Source organism: Mchenga conophoros, linkage group LG8 (assembly GCF_057382185.1).
Source record: "Mchenga conophoros isolate Kocher_MC1m ecotype Shallow Benthic linkage group LG8, M_conophoros_male_GT1.1, whole genome shotgun sequence".
Taxonomy (NCBI): domain Eukaryota; kingdom Metazoa; phylum Chordata; class Actinopteri; order Cichliformes; family Cichlidae; genus Mchenga; species Mchenga conophoros.
The window spans coordinates 19,711,038-19,730,819 of record NC_140533.1 but is presented as its reverse complement, the minus strand read 5'-3'; the positions used below and the strand labels follow the sequence as shown (position 1 = coordinate 19,730,819).

At 41.7% G+C, this 19,782-nt stretch overlaps 1 protein-coding gene and 1 long non-coding RNA gene across 4 annotated transcripts in view; one reads left to right on the top strand and one right to left on the bottom strand.

Annotated features, from left to right (window-relative positions):
• Positions 1-518: 518 nt before the first annotated feature.
• On the bottom strand, positions 519-2,054 carry LOC146568628 (uncharacterized). Its single transcript, XR_014893634.1, has 2 exons — positions 1,970-2,054; positions 519-1,164 (listed from the first exon to the last, which is right to left on the bottom strand). It is a non-coding gene; the product is annotated as an uncharacterized LOC146568628 (long non-coding RNA).
• LOC146568627 (zinc finger MIZ domain-containing protein 1-like) overlaps positions 1,761-19,782 on the top strand; it is a 109,977-nt gene continuing 91,955 nt past the window's right edge. For 2 of the 3 annotated variants that reach the window (XM_085284786.1, XM_085284787.1), the window contains exon 1: positions 1,761-2,070. The gene's annotated coding sequence lies outside the window, so the exon portion shown is untranslated. The remainder of the gene's footprint in view (positions 2,071-19,782) is intronic. The other variant, XM_085284788.1, reaches the window with a different exon arrangement.

The window sequence follows — 19,782 nt, the reverse complement described above, 5'->3', positions numbered from 1 at the left end:
TGAAGTCAGAAATTCAGGGTGAAATGTGAATCACGCTCCACATTCTGATGGAGCATGAATCTGCTGAATTTGGTAGCTCACGTGCGTGAAAAAAAGGTAATCACTGCATACTTGTAGTTCTTTCAGCTGGGTGTGACTCACTTAACAGAATTAGCCTCATTAAAAAGTAGCAATTTAAGAATTTAAGAAGCAGGGAGGCTCCAAAATGCACTGAATATTACCTGAAAATAATGATCTAAAGTATTAGAACATTTTCAAATGACATTTTAGATTTTCAAAAAGTAGCATTTTGATGATTAGAAGTCAACAAGTATAAAAGAATATAACAGCTGAGCACTAAAGTAGCTTAAAAACCATTATCTGGCTGGGCTGGCTTTAATCAAACCAAACTGCTAGTGATTTGCTTTGCTTTTTGTCTGCTTGCCAAACAGTTATTTGTTACACACAATCATTTAATAAAGTGGTTTCTTGCATACTAAAGATTTTTGCTGTTTATTGTGCACCTTGCAACAATCACGCATTGAACACTAGAGGGCTTTATTGCAATTAACATCTCAGTAAAATTGATGGAGCTTTGGTATCCTGCAATCAAAACTTTGATCCTGTTTCCTGAAGTAACTGCTGCTAATCAGCTGTCTACGATCTCCCTTAAAGGGATGTATTCATCCCTGGCTAATTCACAGTTGGCTTACAAGCTTGGGACAGACTGAAATCAATGCTTCCTGTCACCTTTTAGCAGGACACATGGCGCCTATTGTTACGCCCATCCCTCCCTCTAACTTAGACAGCTGGGGTAGACAGACTGTCCAGATAGATGAAATGTTGCCTTTCTGTTGTGTGATGACTTGTAATTATAATACAAGTGCGATCTTAAGAAAACTCGTGTCTGACCATGATCGCAGGTGAAGAGTCACTCACAGCAAGCAGGGCGCTGTATTTCTAACTTTTGACATGGCTGCTTCCAAACAGGCCACAGTGAGGAGCAGCAGGTCAATGTGTGTTTGTTTGCGTGTGTGGTGGCCGGGAGTCTGGATGCTGCTTGGCACAGTCATGGCTCCTTGACGTCAGCTCTCAGCCCAGCCTGCTGCTGCTGCTGCTGCTGATGCCGCTGCTGCTCTCAAACATGTCTTTGTTATTCAGAGCTTTCCATCAGAGAGCGGCGACCTGCAAAACATGGAGGGTGGCGTCAGCGCCGGAAAGGATCGCTGCGTGACAGCGCGCGTGTGCGCTAATGCGCTCGTCGTAGACCGTGCACGTTCTTACTGCTATTTATTAGATCATTAAATAGGCACTAAACCCATTATTAATTATGTTTAGATGTTTAGCTTATAATAATGCAGCTGATAAACTGACAGATTATGCTACAGAGGGAAATATTATTGTCCTTGCATGGTTATTTTATTTATTTCACTGCCACTGTTATTATTATTATTATTATTATTATTATTATTATTATTATTATTAGCATCAGTGGCCAAGTACTTGCGGAAGTAGTTGCTGTCATGTTTAAAAACATATATTTTCGTCTATTCTGATCAGTCTAAACCTAATTTATTAGAGGCCATTAGAGTTAATACTTCCTTAGAAACTGTCATAAATAGCATTTATTAAATCAGTATCGAAATGCAAACTAAAATACCCAGCAATGACGCTTTAACAGCCTCATTAGTGAATCTAAATGTACCTTCCTGTTTAAACATCCCCAAATCATAACTACACAATGCGGTAGACCCGGTCAGAGCCACAATCAGAGTGGGTCGCTCCAGCACATCCAGACACCATATGGCCGCTGTGCTGAGCGACAGTCCGACTCCGCTCCCGGCTCTCTCCTGATGGCTTCTCCGCGTGTATACTCCGCGACACATTTTGTCAGCAGCCACCGAGCATGGGTCCCTTTGGTAATAGAATAGCCAATGTAATTTGACACTTCAACTTACTGTGCTCTCTCCGAGTCTATTCAGTTACTCACCCACTGACGCCGAGCCCATTCTCAGTGGCCGCGAGGGGGGAAGATATTTAAAAAAAGCAAGAGTCGAAAATTACCGAGGACTTTCTGCGCTTAATAACCCGGTGAGTAGCTGCAAACTTAACGTTGCTTGTTCCCGGTGTCGCGCTGCGAGGCTCTTGTCTCGGAAAAGGTTTTGTTTCCACTTTAGCTCAGATTGTTTCTCAACAATAGAGTGACCACTTGAACTGGCACCGAGCGGCACGTCGGAGCCTGTAATAATAAACTGCAGCTTTTTATTTACTATCACGCCGCTTCGTGGCGTCGGGACTGAACCGGCGGGCTGTTAATAAGCAGGTTGTGCATTTCGTTAGTAACAGATGCCGCGTTGATCTCCAACGCGCTGGGGCTTGGAGGCTACACTGTAGCAGGCTGTATGGCTCTCGCTCGCAGAATGAACCGTGTCTGGGTGCGCGTGTGTGCGTCATTTCATGATGTGGGGTTTGCTTTACCTTCAGCTTCTTGATGCGCACAAAGCACATGGTCTGTCTAAAATGGGTTTTTGGGTGATACGTGCAAGCTGTAGAATAACTGGACGTGGTAATAACGGTCACAGCACTGTTCGGGATTTTTCAATGAATGTCACATAAAATCATAATTTCCGAACTTTGATATCAACAGCACATGTATACTATTAAATGATAATGGGAAAAAAGCAAGCATGTCTGTGACAGCCTGCAGTTATCTTGTTGCTGTAGGTCATTAGCGCTTCATAGAGGTTTAACAAGTTGACTCCCAAAATTCCAGCTGTCTGAATATATGGAACCGGTTGGGGTTGGGGGGGGGGGGGGGGGGGGGGGCTCTCTCATTTAGAACTAGGTTGCCTTTCACTTGCAGTACATCTGTCCAGGAAGCAAAACAGCATGGCCAAGTGGAAAAAAAGTAAGCTTGACTCTGCTCCTGTTCTACTTCCTAACCATTGTGACTGAGAGAGAGAGAGGAGAGCGAGTGAGAGTTTCTGTCATCTGTAATTTTCTTTTCTGTTACAAAATGCAAGTTTTGGAGCATCAAGCAAGCAAACATATCTGTGCAGATGTTTCTCGTCCCCCTATTAAGATGCACAGGAGAGCTCTTCCTGCTTTTGTGTTATGCTGTTGAAAAGTTCATTCGGCTCATATCTACTTTTAGCTGCTGCAGCATCCAAAGTTTGTCCTGCGAGCAGAGTGTTTTGCACCGAGCCACATATGGGGGTCATAAAAAACCTCCGTGGGGACTGCAGTTATTAAGCACCCTCGCTTGCTTATTTACATGTTTGCCATGTAATTTCAAGGGTCTTGTTGAGTTTCTTCACTTTGCTGTTTTCGGAATTTGAGATAACAGCTGAATGAAAGATTTGAGTTGATGTCAAAGAAGGAGGCTATCATTGGCTGATTCACAAGCACTTGATGGCACATAAACACTGAATGAGTGCCTGTATTTGGGAAAATTAAAACTTTCAATTATTGGAACAATTTTGGTCAGACAGAGGAGGTCCTGTCCCCTCCTTCCCCATCACCCCACCTCTGTGGGGCCCCAGGTTGGGCTCCTGAATAACCACAGACCCCACCAGGCTGACCTTCTTCTATTCAAGTTGAGGATGTTGAAACACCAGCCGTCAAACAAAAGACACATTGAAACAGAGATCTGCAACCCAGCACGTGTGTCTGAGTGCTGAAGTAGACCATTTATTAACTCTCAGTTTCTTGCTGACCAATGGAAACTGTCGACACAACAAACTAAAGTCGTGAAAAGGACAAGTTTCTGCAGATACACGTATTAGTGAACAAAATCTAAAAATAAAGAGAAGCTAAATATATATATTTTTAAATTAAATCATACATAAAGCATCTTCTACACACTTGAGCAAATCTTTTCTTTTTGTCCAGACTCCAGGCTGGCTTAGGTTTGCATGTGGCACCGTAAGGCTGACAATGGCAACACGTTGTCAGCGCAGGGTGGAGGGTTCTGCTCTTGGTGTCCCACCCGCCCGACGGGCTGAGAGTAAAGGCGGAAGCTGGAAATGACTGTGCCACATGGGAAATTATTCAACTCTCAGATCAGAGAGGACACACAAGAGGCCTCATTACCTCCAGCAGCACTGCTGGTCAGCCTGTGAGAAGACCGAGAGTTGGTGTGTCTTAACTAGCTGATCTCACTTACTACAATCCTGTGTATCATATGCTTCTTTCATCTGAAAGAAATCCAACGCATGACACATGAGGCGTGACACAGAAATACACCCAAAAACTTTAGGAATAAATGCTGTTTTCAGAAAGGAAATATGACCACTTTGATCTGTAATACAACAGTAAAAGAAAACCAGTCCCAAAGGTTTGCAGTCTAAGCCTCTTTTTACCAACAGTATGTACTTAAATAGCTGGTAAATAGGCCTGTTAGCTTGTGTATAATATCATAATGTTATTGATTCAGCTTGGGAATTCCACTTGCAGTGAGCGGCTCCTGTGTATGGCGAGCTCTCTGAAGCAGTCTAACAGAAAAAAGGTGAACGAGTAAGCAACCGAAAGCTCTTCCTCCGCGGTCAGAGCCTGTGGGAGGTTTGTGTAGGTTTCGCTCAAGGTCCTTTTTGTGTTGTCTTTACTCAAGAGAATAAACTCTTGGGATGAATCACCCTGCTGGTATGGCTATTTTCAAATGGTAAGGAGAGTCGAGGGGTAGAAAGTATGTCACTTGGTAGATATAGCAGTTTAATCATGAGGTTTACCTTTGTGTCAAACAGCACTTAATAGTCCTGTTATGTTAGTTGTGAGTAATTACAACCTTGTGCAGTGTTGCTGTGACTTTGAGATTGTAACTCGTGCTGGAAAGTAACTAAATGCATTACTCAAGCTACTTCGAATCCTCTGCAGATATAAATTTTACATACAAAACTGATGAAAAGCAACACATTGTTACAAATGAAGCCCTCATTGGTCCTCGTGGCTTATTGTGACTAAGTGGAAGCGCCAAAAATGCAACAGGTAACATTTCACACATGGTGACCTCTAACATTTAAATTCATTTTACGATTACTTAGTATGATCAGCGAATGTGGTGAGGAAGAAATCCATTTTCTCACTTAAAATAAACAGAATTAACTGTATGGGAAGTTGTTAAGAACTTCAGGGATCTGCTGTAGCAATCACATGGTGAGAGTGGGGAAAAAGAATGTCCTTTTCAACAAGACTATACACACAGCAAAAACAGACTTGGGGGAGGGAGCAACAGGTTGGTTGTTGATAAATAATCAATCAAAATAAACAAAATAGTCTATGTAAGACATGTTGCTTCAGATTGGAGTCACATTAAAGGATCTTGACCCTCAGGTTGAGACACGTTAATCACAGGGCAGCATAAAGGCTTGAAACTGACTTCCACCGTAGCCAGCTACAACACAGAAAACATATTTTACCTATAGTATCTTTTTTACACATCTTGTACTGTTTCGGTAAAGGGAACTGAATGCAGCTGATCTGAATAACAAAATAACCATTTGCGCTACATCATACCAGCGTATTCTTCTTCCATATGTTATTCTGCATTCCTCGTGTGTGTGTGATGATTCGCGACGCTCCACCTCTGTGACACGGAGCTGCAGTAACATGTGTACCGCGCAGATATTCACTGAGGGGTTTTATGGTGGATAGAATGCTCTGACTGTACCTGTCAGCTTGACTGTTGACTGTTAATATGAAGCTTCTATTTTCAAAACACAGCTCAGGGAAAGGGAATCTGTATGTGTGTGTGTGTGCGTACTTGCTTTGTGCAGGAGGGAGATACAGAGCATAGCGAGGGATGGGAGAGGTGCTGGGAGTGACGCCAGACCGCACATCATTTAATCATGTTAGCGTGTGCAACCACTTTGTGCATATTTTCGGTTGCATTGGTGATAGGAGTTGTTATTGTACAAACTGTACTCACACCGAGAGAGAGCGAGAGATGGCTTGACAGGAGGGAAGACAGAGATGACAGTTTGATGCAGGAGAGGCAAAATAAATAGCTCTTTGGATTTTTTAGATTTGTGAAATTTCAGTTTTATGGCAGAAAGCGATAACACAGCCCGAGTCTGATTTTCAGTTGCTGCTGTAACTATTAACATCGCTTGAGAAATCCAAAGTCACCACGTTTGAGAGCATTTAAATGTGAGCCGGTGAAAGGATGACCATTGTGCATATTAGCATTGGATTTCAGCATGCTCTTTGGGCTTAATCCCACTGTTGACTTGCCTGCTAAGTACTGAGTGTGTTATTTTTGCTCTTTTTAAAGAGCCCCTCTACATAATCTCACCTAATCTAATCTATCCCCTTTTATAATAGACTCGGAACGATGTGACTTTATAGAAAAAGCTTTAGTGTAGATCCATACCAAACAGACCAGTGTGCTGCTTGCTTCCCCAACCCCTCTGGCAAAGCTCTTGTGAAAATGCATGTGACCTCTGTGCCCCTTGTTAGTCTGAACAATAGGCTTGCCTCCTCTTACAGCTGCAGCCATGCTGGAGGGGAAGTTTGCCAGAACAGAAGACACACACCGTCTGATTAATAGGTTTAAAGACAGCAGGGTTAGCTTCATAGAAGGCACAACATCATTAAAAATATAGATTACATTCAAGTTTTGTTTAGTTGTTTGTGCTCGTTGGTAGGCATGGGAAGCAAATGTGAAATTAAAATACATTTTTTAAATCTAAAACAGATGAAAGGGTTAATCGATTAACTGATTTTCTACTTATTTATTTTTGTTAAAAGTTATACAAATACTTTCTGCAGAGTAAGTTAAATATTCAGACAACCAAATGGACAAAACAATCTCCTTAAAGATGTCAGTCAAATCTTTTTCTAAGAATTCCCAGCATTATAACTGTTAATTGATTATGAAAACAATTCCTTCCTTTATTGCTCATAATTAAAGTGCAATTAAAATCTACTAATTCTTTGTTTGCATGTTTGTTGTTGTCAGCAGGGTTTTAGAATTTCAGTGGACAAATTAGAGCGCAAACTGAAAAATAGCTGTGCAAAAAGCAAAAGAAAAAAAAAGAATACAATCTGTGAGTCTTAACCCACACTGGATGTAATTGGAGCTTTGTGGGGTCCCCACCAGTCGCAGGCTCATGCATGTTAAATGTGACATGCTGTGAAAAACAGACGCGGATGATGACAGTGCATTGTCGCAGTGTTAAGTGTAAATGAAAGGCTCTGGATCTTGGAAAACATCCGGTTCTATAAAGCCTCAGCCTTTATAAATTTAAACAAGGTCCAACCGAGGATCCCGTCAAATCTTCCAAGTGTTGCATAGCAGGCATATTCCCCTCTTAAATGTGAGCAAAGACCGAGAAACTAGCTCTCAAAATTTGAAAATGTCTCAAGAGGTGTAATCTCACTATCAAGAAATGGGCACCGGGAAGGCTCCCGAGAGGGCTCTGCTGAAGCATCAGTGTCTAGTGTGCGCTCCAGAGGATTTTTTTTTCTTTTTTCGGGGAGACATCTCTACATCTCTGATGAGTAATGAAGGTGATTCTGAGCAAGTGGTGGAATTACATTCAACAGAGCCCATGGGGGTCCATATCTTATTGTTCTGTGACAGGGAAAATTAACTGGGATTTACTAATACACAGGGAATGTCCTTCCCCCATTCTCTCCTGCGCTCAAAGAAAAGGTCTGAGGGTAATCTCTTTCCCAAGCACCACCACGCCCCCTCCCTTCCCAAACACAAATGTCAGATCTTTTCAAGTTTGCTATCGAGATGTAAAACATAAGTAGATAAAATCCCTGACATGTTGCCCCATCTCTCATTCATCTGTTGCCGTATGTTGACACAAAAGACGCGTTCTGCTTAAGTGTTGTTTTGCATTTCACCTGTTCTCCTTTGCATAGTCACTGCGGCAAAGCGTGCAGGTGACCCAAAGTAGATAGGGCTCCATGGCTTTTATTCTCATGGGATCTTTGAGTATTTGTGAGTTTCACGCTTATAAATTGTCATCGTCGGTACTGCTTGTGTGCAGTTTGATTAAATCTGATTGATGCTGGCATAAGACAACAACCCAACAACAGACTAAATATAAAATTTGCATTAATATATTTTGATTGGTGGGTTATAATGCATGCTTTTCCACTTCATTTAAAGCACCCAGACAAGAATAGACACATAAATCTTTGCAAGCCTTTTGCCTGCTGTGCATGTTAAGAGCACTTGTGTACTCACTGTGAGGTTACCTTTGTAAAATTAGCATGTATGAAAATCCTGCCCTTGCTTCAAAATATACAAGATACTGGATATATTATTACAGATGAACAGGTAGAACTTGACTTCCATAGTATTATCACAAATCAGCCAGACAAGACCCTAAATTTATAAGCATGACAAGGTAACAAAAATACATGTGCACACACAGAGAAGCAGTGCAAAACCATCAGCAGCCTTCATAAAATCTGAACATGGCAGATTACAGCAGTTATAGCCAGATGTGTACTCTGAGTAAGCAACCAGGCTTGCTTTTTAGGGATTTTTCATATTTGTGCAGTTTTTGGCAAGAAAATAAATTAATAAAAAAAAATGTTGATCTTCTCTTTGCTCCTATTTAAGTCCTTTTTTTGCCCTGTTTGCAAATCCATCTCACCAAAGACTCAAAAGCTGATTTATTTATTCATTTATCGTTTTTTTCTTCTTGATAATTTAACGTTTGAATCTTTAAAATTGGCACAAATAGAAAAAAACAGCTTGCACAAACTGCCGAGGTCCAAGGTGACATCTTCAGATTGCTTGCTTTGTGCAACCAACAGTCCAAAACCAAAACACATTCAGTTTTCAATTATAGAAAACAGAAAAAGTCATCACACTACAGAAGCTCTTTACAGCTGCTGATCAACTGTTTAATTGAATAATCCTTTAAGCATCTGTTTACCGGAGCTACAATTCTCTTGCTGCGTTTTTAATCCATAATGATTTTTGTTTCTTTTGTGACCCAATCATACTTTATTTTCTCCTCCCTGCTCAAACAAAGTCTTTACTGATGATGAAGTGTGGACAGCCGTGACACCACACCCACAGCCTGTGTGTCAGCTTACACTGTACCCTCATGCTAACGCCGTGTCTGTGTGCGGTCGGTTACCCAGGTGCAAGGCATGCATCACAGACCGGAGCTGATACACTGACGTGACAGCTGTCGGCAGAGAAAGAAGATCACGAGAGAGGTCTCGGTGCTGGATAGGGTGGAATATGTTAACCCTTAACATGCGACTGATGCATTATAGGTCGCAAAAAGCACGCCTTCTGTTCTGAGTTTGCCTTATTTGTACACAATTTTCAGTTGATTGGGATTTAAGCTCTGTAACTTCCCATCTCATAATCCTCAAATCTCAGACCTCTCTTCAGTGTTTATATGAGGCAGACAAATGTTGTCAGTAGTGTAAACAGGCACTGCAGAAAGCTAAAGTCTGACATTTCCGTGGTGCAGATTTGCTCCAAAGTAAGCAAATATTTACCAAAACACCAGGGTCAGGTGTAGCCCTCAGCTAATTTGGCATAGCTGTGAGAGTACACCTGGTTTGCATCACTCAAAGCATGATGTAGCACAAATCCAAAATTTCTATACATTTACATTACTATTACTTTTATCTGCAGCACACAGACATTTCATCATATCTGACCATCTAGCATTTTATGTAAATTACAGGCAAAGATCCTAGAGAGCTTTAAATAACTCTAGTGTAAACATGTCCTCCATGTTTCTTTACGTTCCTTCATCCTTTGGCTTCTGCAAATGAACCGCGACCGCAGACAATAGATTTCTTTCACACTAATAGTAATCAGTGATATCCTAACAGCCACCACTGCTGATGATGAATGCTAATTAATTGGGCAGTGTTCCTGAATGTAAACATGCAGTGCGACACATATGCAGAAACACTTCACACTCCTATTTATAGGTGCCGATTGCATAAGCTCTTTTGCAACAACAGGGTGTTCTCACTTTGTCAGTATCAAACCGAGAAAAACTGTAACTGACCAGATTATTTTTACACGCGCGCACACGTATATTGCACTTCTTCCTGGCATACCGTGTGTGGCCCAATGGGTCCCACGGCTTACAAAAATGTTGACAGTGGACGCTATTTTTGACCATCTGCTCCGAAACGAGGGCATGTTTGAGTCACAGACGCTGTGGTGCGAGGCTGTGCCCGTGATGTGCCTGGCATGTGGAGAGAGTCAGGGAGGGAGGGAGGGAGGGAGGGATAGAGAGAGATGGCTCACCCGAGGGCCCAGCATCCTCCGTGTCACTGTGGAAGTGCACAGTGTGCGGCTGGTTTCACTAATGTGTATTACATTAGCATGGAGGGTGATGGAAGGGGGGAGGCTGTCGAGGGGTGCCAGGGAGTGGTTGATCCTTCACATCTTGGAGGAAGAACAAGAGAGGAGATATCCTTGCGCTTGACTCATGGCGTAAACATCGTCAGTGAGATGAAATAGTGCGAGGTCAGAAAAAGTGTCTGCGTCTCATCTCTTTTTCTTGTGTGCGTCTGCGTTATCTGTGAGGCAGGAATGCGAAACCAAATCTGGGGTGTTCTCGGGATGGGTGGGTGGGAGTCACAGCGGGATTCTTTCAGAGAATTACCCCTGTGTGTCGCCACCTCTCACAAAGTTTACGACTTCTTTCTTTGGAGAGTAGTCGGACCGTTAAACTACTTTGTAAAGTGCTATTTGTTTTTGCATCCCTTTAAAACTGCCTATATTTCTTTAGCTCTTCGACAGCATTTGTGCATATCGACAAATGTTTATCCTCTCTGATGTGGAGATTTCTACCTTTCTAGACGTCTTTAAGACTAAGTAATCACGCGCTGTCTTGCTGTCTCTCAGCATCAGCCATTCTCTTGATTAAGTGATTTAATTATTTAGTCCATAAAATGCCAGAGAAGTATCTATCCCAGTTGTCAGAGAGCTTCTGATGGCATCTGTAAGTTCTAAACTGAATGATGTTTTAACTCAGAAATAAAGTTTAACCTGCTTAGAGGGGAAGTATTTCAAGCTGGCTTTTAACAGTTAAGCAATTATCCAAGAAATGGCTTAATGACAATAATTTTATTAATTTGGGATGCACAGATATATTGGCCAGTATCAGTGTTTTTCTGAGGTGTCACATTAGATTTGTGCTGGCTAAATGTTCAAAGACTTTTAAGCAGTTCAGCGAGAGCTAAAGAAGTGAGCCAGAGTATTATTTTAACCATCAGCATGAGTGTAACACCACGCCTCCTGAACTCTGTTTAAACGCACTGATCCCTAAACAGGAAGTTAAGAGTTACCGCTTTTACGTTAACTCTGAGGTTTTGCTTGAGGTCAAACACCACAACGTGGCTTTGCTGTAACAAGGACCACCTGAGTTCACTGTTAAATCCTCAGCACTTTGTGGCTTTGCTGCTCTTGATTTTATTTTTCTGGCACCAGCTGATGTCAAGGAGCAAATTGAAAAAGCAAATTACTGCGGGCTGCGTATCCTTCGTCGTCTTTGTGTGCACTTCCTTCGGAGGAGGGAGGTGGAGAAGATCATGTGAGCTGTAATTATATTTATGTTGGGCCCCATTCAATCTGTCACAGTAAATTTTGCCCGACTTGTCATATTGTAAATCATTACAGCGGATTAAATGCTGGTTATGAACTCAAAAGGCCGGGAAAGGATTCTTTTTATTTATTTTTTTGTCCTTGTGATCGCTGTATTTGTTTGTTTGTGACAAGCTAGTTGTGCCTGATATTGGCGGTACAGTGTTTTCTACATGTGTTCAATAAATTTTAATTGGGTGCAGAATGGGTAATGTCACCGATGTTTGCTTTGAAGAAAATCCCTTTCAAAAGGGCAGGCAGCCTTCCAAAAGTGAAAGAATACCTCTGAAAGGCTTTGTGTTTCACAAGCCGTCCTGCGCATTTTGTTTTCTCATTTGTCTGGAATCAAAGACGGCGATGAGCACCGATGGAAAGTTTGACTCTTTTTCTGGGAAGGGGCTTCTTTCAGGAAAGTGCGAGAGAAAAGTGTGTGTGTGTCAATCAGCTGCTGAGTGCCAAAGCAGGAGAGACTGATGAAAGAGTAATTGGTTTTGCATGTTTCACATACACTCGGCGTCCAAACTACGATAGTGATGGACTGTACTCTTGCCTATGGCAGGACTTAGCTGCCACAGTGAGATTCATGATTAGCTGGGCTCCTCACTCATTAGTAAGTGGTACGAATCGTTACTCCCAAGTCACTAAAAAGATTAGTTCAGAATGAATAAACTTTTCATGCTGCTTGCACTTCGGCTGCTCTCAGACAACAATAGTATTGTTAGGTTTCATTTTACTCGTCCCTCATGAATTTTCAGCAGTTAAATCAACTTACAGCAGCGAGTTGTCATACATGCGTTCTGCCACTCTTGAGCACAAAGACTGGATGCAAGCCTCACATGTCGGAGCAGTTGCTTCATTTGTCTAGAAAATCACTTGTTTGGAGAAGCCCTGAATGTTGCATCCCTTGATTTGTATGCGAATAACATCTACCCAAATAAAGCTTTGGAAATTTCCCTAATGTTCACTGCAGCAAAATCACATTTCAGCCTTATTTATGCTGCTGTCTATACCTGAAGACATAATTTCATACCTAATTTTTATACACTCTCTTAACCTGCTATATATTATGGATTTGAGCTTGCCAGTACTTCTAAGAAGGAAACTATGAATTATTTGTGTCATTACTTTTGCTGCTGATAGTTTGAAATGTTTTGCATAATAAACAGCCGAGACAACAAGTGAAAAATTAATGAGCAATATTGTTCAAAGATACAGTTTATGATGCGTGTGATGTGATGCTTGCTGATGACCAAAAAAGAAAAGAAAGAAAAGAAACTCTATTGTTTTTGGAATGACTGTCAACCATCAATTTTCATAACGTCATTGTTCGGCTACGGAGTATTTATTTTCATTAATCTCCACAGTTTGTATTGTCATGTTAATTTACTCGACAAGTCTCACTACAGTGTGAGATTTTAAGAACAATGAGGATGAAAGCCAAGAAGGCAAGGCTCATATCAGCCGAGGAGGATATTGGAGAGGAGTAGTCTACACTTTGCCGAACTCCCAAAGCTTCTTTTTTAATATTTAGCTCCTGTCAGTTAAAATCAAAAAGTTTCTCACTTTCTCTAAAGCTCGCACAGAAAGAGAGAGAGCGAGAGGGGGAAGCTGCTTCACGGGTGAAAGCCCTCACACATGAATATTTAATGGTTGCATTTTAACCAGAGTCATAAAATCCAAGAGGATGTGGCTGAAAAGAGAGCAGTGAGGAGTGTGCAAAGTAGGCTACATTGTTTCTTTATAGTCTGAGCTGGATGCCTGAAAGTCATGTAACTCTTCTCAGGCTGCAATAGTGAATCAAATATGTGGATTGTGTCGGGCTAATTTAAGGCCTGGGCCACGTTTAGCAACGTGTTGCGGCCTGTTTTTGCAGCGTAAGCAGCTTGTTGTACAGGAGGATGAAGAAATCTTGGACCTTAAGGGGCTAAATTGAAAATGTTTCATTTTGACACTTCCTCAATGCACTCAGGAAAATGAATTTCATATACTTAATCCATTTGGCCAGTTGACCAAATTGTGAGGAAACATCTATTCAATACGCATCAGTTTTAGCTTAATGGAGCTGGAGCCAAAAAGAAGAAGAAGAGGAGATGAGGGTATCTGTGTGTATTTAATATGCAACCTCTCCTTCTTCCTCTACTTCTAGTCTTGTCATGCATTTTTAAAATTCTGTTCAGCCCTCCGCTGAGCCAGACTTGCAGCCGACAGACACTGAGCTGATTGTTAAGTTTGATAAAGCTCTGCGTTTGTGTGTAGCTGGGGTTATTTTTGTGTACGTAAGCTTTACTTCACAGAGGTAATCATTTGTCATCCAATATTGAATCAAGTTAAATGGACTCATAAATTGCAATCACTTAACTCAGCCCAACTATTATGTTTAATATTGCTTTGTGGGAAAAGGTCAGCCGGCAGTGGATCAGGTTCCAGCAACACAGATAATTCAGCTGCCTTTTATGAGTCTTTTAAAGCTCCGGAAGGAGAAAAAAATCAGCACCCAGGAAAAAACTGACTGTACACTACTTAACAGCGGGAGCGCAGGATACGCAGCAGCTCCTGTTTATGTTTTCTATCCTTGAATATCCTTAATGCTGTGTTTAAAGTGTGTGTGGCTGGCAGGTTGCAGATAAAACACAGTGGATGCCCTTAAGGGAAACATAATAAAAGGCTTTCCCCTCTGAAAGGTCCAAAGTGCAGTTGTCCACTCTGCACAGCAACAATGGAGCGCTTGTGCAAACGGAGCCATCAGTGGCACTGGCAAGCTTGGCAAACCAGCTTATCAGGAGGCAGGGTGCACTGAGTAGTGGGGGGGGGATAGAGTATGTGTTTTTGTGTGTGTGCGTGTTACTTTGTTTTGTCCAGAAGCACTGACCTCTTAATTAATTCATGGCTCCTCTTGTTTTTCTTGCATGTGTTTGTGTGAATACACGTTTATGTATTCGATCATGTGGAGCATGCTAACGGCTAACCAATACCGTTAAGGGAATACTACACCAAAAATCGTACCGAATAACACAGTGAGTGCCAAAAAACTACCTGGTTTTAGCAATCGTGCCACCATCATGTGATATCATAAATCAGTGTGGCAAGTGGCATTTGCATGTCCTAGACCAGAAGGTGATGAATTCAGTGAAAATTTTGTTTCCTTGAACCCGTGTCCACAGCACAAGTAGCACTGCTTCACTGAAAATGTGCCATATTTGCAGGGTATCTGCTGATCAGCAGGTTGTTGTTCCGAGCCGTGCCTCCTTCAGTCTATATGTTGAAGTATTTTCAGCCAAGACACTGAACCCCGAGTTGCCCCCAAGGAATTTACTGGAGTGTTTATGTATTTTTAAAAAAGGCACTTGTAGTAAGTAAGCTCTTTGAGTGCTCAAATTGAGTATAAAAGTATATAAGTACCAGCCCATTTACCATTTATTACAAATTATTGTATAACTGGATTTGGCTGGAAAGGCTTAAATCTTCTTTGAGGAAGCCGAAGAATTCAAGTAAGAAATCTGCAGAGAGCTAATCTCGCATAAATGTTAACATGATGTTAAATCTTAGATCAACAATATTAGAGTTTACCACACGAGCAAGAAGCTGGGCTGGTGCATCAGCAGAGTAATTGGGAAAGAATCTGAGGTTAAATGAAATGCTTTACTAATCAGACAGAGTTTTGATCATTGATATTTGAAGTCTTAAATATTGTTGTCCTAACAAATAGTTTAAAAAAATTCAACTTAAGGCGTAATGAGAAGTGTTGCTTAATTGATTGGGTCTTATTAGCCAGCTGGTAGTCACACAAGTGTGAATGAACCAATGATTGTGATGCACGAATCAAGCGCCTGATGACAATCAGGGAATCCCAGCACTGATTTACTGTCCAATAGCAGGCTTAAAAGGTAGCTCTGAAAAGTCTGGAGTTACAGTTTCCATGCTTTAAAGTCCCCGAGCATGGAGAGAGAGATGCGGAAAATTTTAGTCAACCACCTATTTAACCCTGGAATATTACTGAGCAGATGTTAAATGGCTGTCATCGGTCAGGTCAGCCGGATAAGCACTGGTGAGCACTATCAACGTGTCAATATTTACATTACTTTACCAATTGCAGTAATATTTTTGCACCACTGTGTCCGTTTTTCGGCATCAAAACTGCATGCATGTAACCACATGAATTCTCCTCCTCTCTCACACAGGTACAATTTCAAGAAGTGCAGTTTGTTGGTGGCAGATTTTTTTCTTTTGCTTTCTCAGAGCTGTTTGAGTTGTTGGAGGAATGCATCGTGTGCTTAGTTTACTCACTTGCCAGATAGTCTGTAGTGCTTTCACTGCATTTCCTTTGGGACACAACACTTGGGGGGGGGGAAAAAGGAAGTCTCAAGGTGCCTGTGTTCGGCTTTAGATGTGACTCTGGGTTGGTAAATATTTAGAGAGCAAACATTTTGATACCAGCAGGGATTATAGTTGGGGGAAACATGCTTTTCTAAGAATGGAAATGTCAGCATATTGCAAGGTATCATGCTACAATTTTTATTTTAATGCCTGTCTCCAAAAAGTAGCAATTTAGCAACTCAAATCCCACTGAGGAAACCAGATTGCTTTTCTAAGTCCGGCTTATTTTGATGTAGCTCGCCCACTGAAGCTCATTCTCTTTGTTCGAAAGCATCCAATTCATCAGCAGGGATTGTTGCCGCCTACCAACAACCAACATATTTGTTCTGCTGCTTCACCTTGTTGGCTTTGCAGAGAGAAGGTGCCAAAGGTGGATGTTAAACATGTCAAGTGCTATCTGCTTCATTTACTTGGTCACTGAATATTCATGTGCCTTTATACTGGTGTCAGCCTTCAGCCAGCCGTGCAGACAACCAGCAGCCGTCTCTACAGTCATCAGACAAGCACCATCCCCGTGTCGTCCGAGAGATCCTCTTTAACGTTATCTTTTTTTTGTTTTTTGGACTTTTTTTATCGTTGGAAAATAAGGTGGTGATTGTGCCCGGAGCTGACAACCATTTCCTGTTCCAATTTGTGTGGCATGCGAGCAGAGCTGTGCTGCTTTTCGCTTTGAGGTGCTTGGGGACGAGTCAGAGTGGGCACCCCACGAAGACGACGAGGGAGAAGGAGGGAGGGAGGGAGGAGAGCGAGTATAACCCTGTGTACTGCAGTCATGCCCATTTACTCTCCCTGACACCTCCAGGGACACGCTCTGACCTCTGCGGGGATCTCGCCCCCTCTTTACTCTCACTCATGCGTTTCCCCTCCGCTCTGGGGAAATCGCACCAAATTCCTTGTGCATTACAAGAGCTTTCGGGAGGCCCCAGTTGACGCTTGGCCTCGTCTAGACTGCCGTGACTGTTGTTCGGCAGCGCTGCCGAGCCGCGGTGCAGGGTCAGACTCTTTGCATGGCAGCAGAGATTGCAGAGGTTGTCTCATTAAATATATGCTTCCTGGTAAGATGAAAAGCTCATGCTCTTTGTTGGTTCTTAAGATGAAAGGCCCCCCTCTACAGGCTGTACTCAGACAGAGCTCGATAATGTAAACACGTCTGTGCTGTAGATTACTCATTTGCATGGTGTTGCAGTGAGCTTTGATCAGTGATGGATTGCAGCTAAGTCTGTTTGTTAGTTAAATGGTTACATTGCACTAAGTTATAGAGGTTTATAACTTAAAAGTCTTGCTTGGAGCTTATTCTGAAGTATCAGCATTTGAGATGCAGCTGATTTTGATAGGGAAAGTTTAGTTTGCATCATGCGTGTTCAGCTGTTTAGTGATCATAGAAAAATAAGAAAAATAACAATTTTGTGGGTATGATTTGAGTTTAAAGAATACTTCCTGCAGGAATACTCGAGGAAAGGAAAGAATAAGTACGCTATATTTGAGTAGGAAGACTCAGTTATTTGAGAGAGAAGAGCCTGTGCGCTTTACGTTGGCTGCAGCAGAGGGAATTTCATCTCCTGTCATCTCCCTGTTGATTAGTATTGATTGGTGAGGCTGAATTGGCCTCTTGAGTGGAAGTTGCATCAAATAATCCCTCATTCGACTTTCCCAAATCCATTGTGAGGGCTGGCGAATGATTTCATCAGAGGTTTTCTGAGCGTGAGGCACTGAGCTGAAACATTTCCTGCGGGCGACAGAAAAAGGCAGTTGTTTTAGCCTCCACTGTTTTACCTCTTAATGAAAGTATGGGAAAGCTGACCTACTGAATAAACTGCGACAAACAAAGCCGAGGGGGACCTGAACGTTACCCCTGCCCCATTACGCTATTTTTTTTTTAAATCACTTGCACCTGTGGTTTGTATAGACATGAATCTTTTTCCCCCAGACAAAAACGAGGAATTCTCTGCAGCTTGGAAGGATCCCCCTGCTGTGCACGGATGACACGGTCTGCTGTGTTGCTGCCACTGCCGCTGCTGCCGGTTGGCTTTCGATGGGGGCAGCTTGAGTGCAATAATGAAATGGAAAAGTTCCAGAGCAGTGAACGCTTGTACGCAGAAGGTAATTGGAGATTGCCACTGAAGAACTCCGCACGATATGCTTTCGATTCAACTTCACAGAAGGGCAGACCACAAAGTTTGATTATGTTTGCTGTTAACCAAACGCCTGCTGCAGTACAGAGAAATGGGATCTTGTTCAGACAGAGAGCGAGGTAGGAAAGGGAGAAGGAAGCAGCTTTGGCTGAATACACATATTTGTTTTTCCACCCATTTTTTTTCGACATGATTTTGTTTTGATTGCATCTCAAGTTTTCAGTGTTGACAAAAACCAGAAGATTGTGCAGATACGAGTCAAACCGATAGGCAGACGGGCTCTTAATATAACAAATGACTCAGGGCCCATTTGTGTGGCACTGCAAGCAAGTGTTGGAGGTTCACGGCCTTGTTTAATTAAAGTAAAACCTGAGATTGGTGGTCCTTCAGCCACTTTAAGTCTGATTTGACACTAGAGAATCAGAGCGTGTTCAATGGAAAGCAGATGAATGATTGATAAGAGAAGCAAAGCTGCTTCAAATGCTGCTCTGAGGACATTAATAATGAAGGGCACTTTGAGTGCCTTCAGTGGCATATGGGAGACAAGAGATTTCATTACCTTCCCCATTTAGCGCAACTGTTTTTGTATAGCTTTTGTTTGCTTTATAATTGTGTTATTATTTTATCAACTTTATGCTTAGAAATGCTGATAATTTAGACACAACCTCATAAAATCATGTTTGTCTTAACTGGTGCCCACAAACCATGGTTTGATTGAACTTATTTATCATTTTATTCCCTGTTAAAACATATTTTTTAAATAAAAATGCTGGCTCCAAATTAATATGTAAATCTACTATAACCTTATGTCCTTTTCCATGTGCCCTGTTTTTATATCTTTTCAAGTTGTCAAAATAGTTCCCTGAGGTGGAGAAGTTTTTCTATTAATATAGAAAACAACAACAGATTGCAGTGGAAACAGGCTTAGATAATTAATAAAATATTTAAAAATGTGGAAGATGTGTACATTTTAAACATTGATGTGAGGTTTCTCCACACTGGACAGATGGAAAATTGCAACAGATGTTAGTGGACCACCAAAAAGTCTGTGCTGTTCCTGAAATGAATACAGTAAAAAAAAAAAAAATTACATATTTCCACTGGTTTCCACATGGTTTCAAGGTGTGACAGATGCTCTCATACCTTTGTCATAAAGTTGAGCCCTTCTCTTCTGCAGACGTTTCATGGCATCCGATTGGAAAGGCTTTGGGTGGTTTAATTCTAAAGCACCCAAAGACTTATATTTGCATCAAAGTCTTGGTTGGAAATGTCTATTTTTTCACATTTTCTTGTGAAAATTTCCTGTTAAGTTGGATAAAAATATGCACTGCGTTTGGATAGAAACTGTTGACACCTTCCCGTGAAGATTTTTGTTTTTTTTTAGCTCACGCCCAATTTTTAAGCAGTGACTGGCTCATTTCAATAGACAAGGCTGTGCTCACAGTGCTGCTTAAAGTTTGACTGCTCACTTTTGACTTATGAGTGCCAGAGGTGCCAGAACACATAAAAGATGTTGGAAGCGGAAAAAGGAAGATGAGATGTTTTTTGGCAGTGTTTTTACTCTGTGAAACTGCTTCTCCTGTCTGCACTGTAGATCCTGCTGCTCTGTGTGTCTTTGTCAGGCTTCATGTCATCCTGCCATTGTTCAGGCCAGAAATCAGCACATACTTCCATTGTTCTACACTCAAATCTGGAGCTATACACCCTATT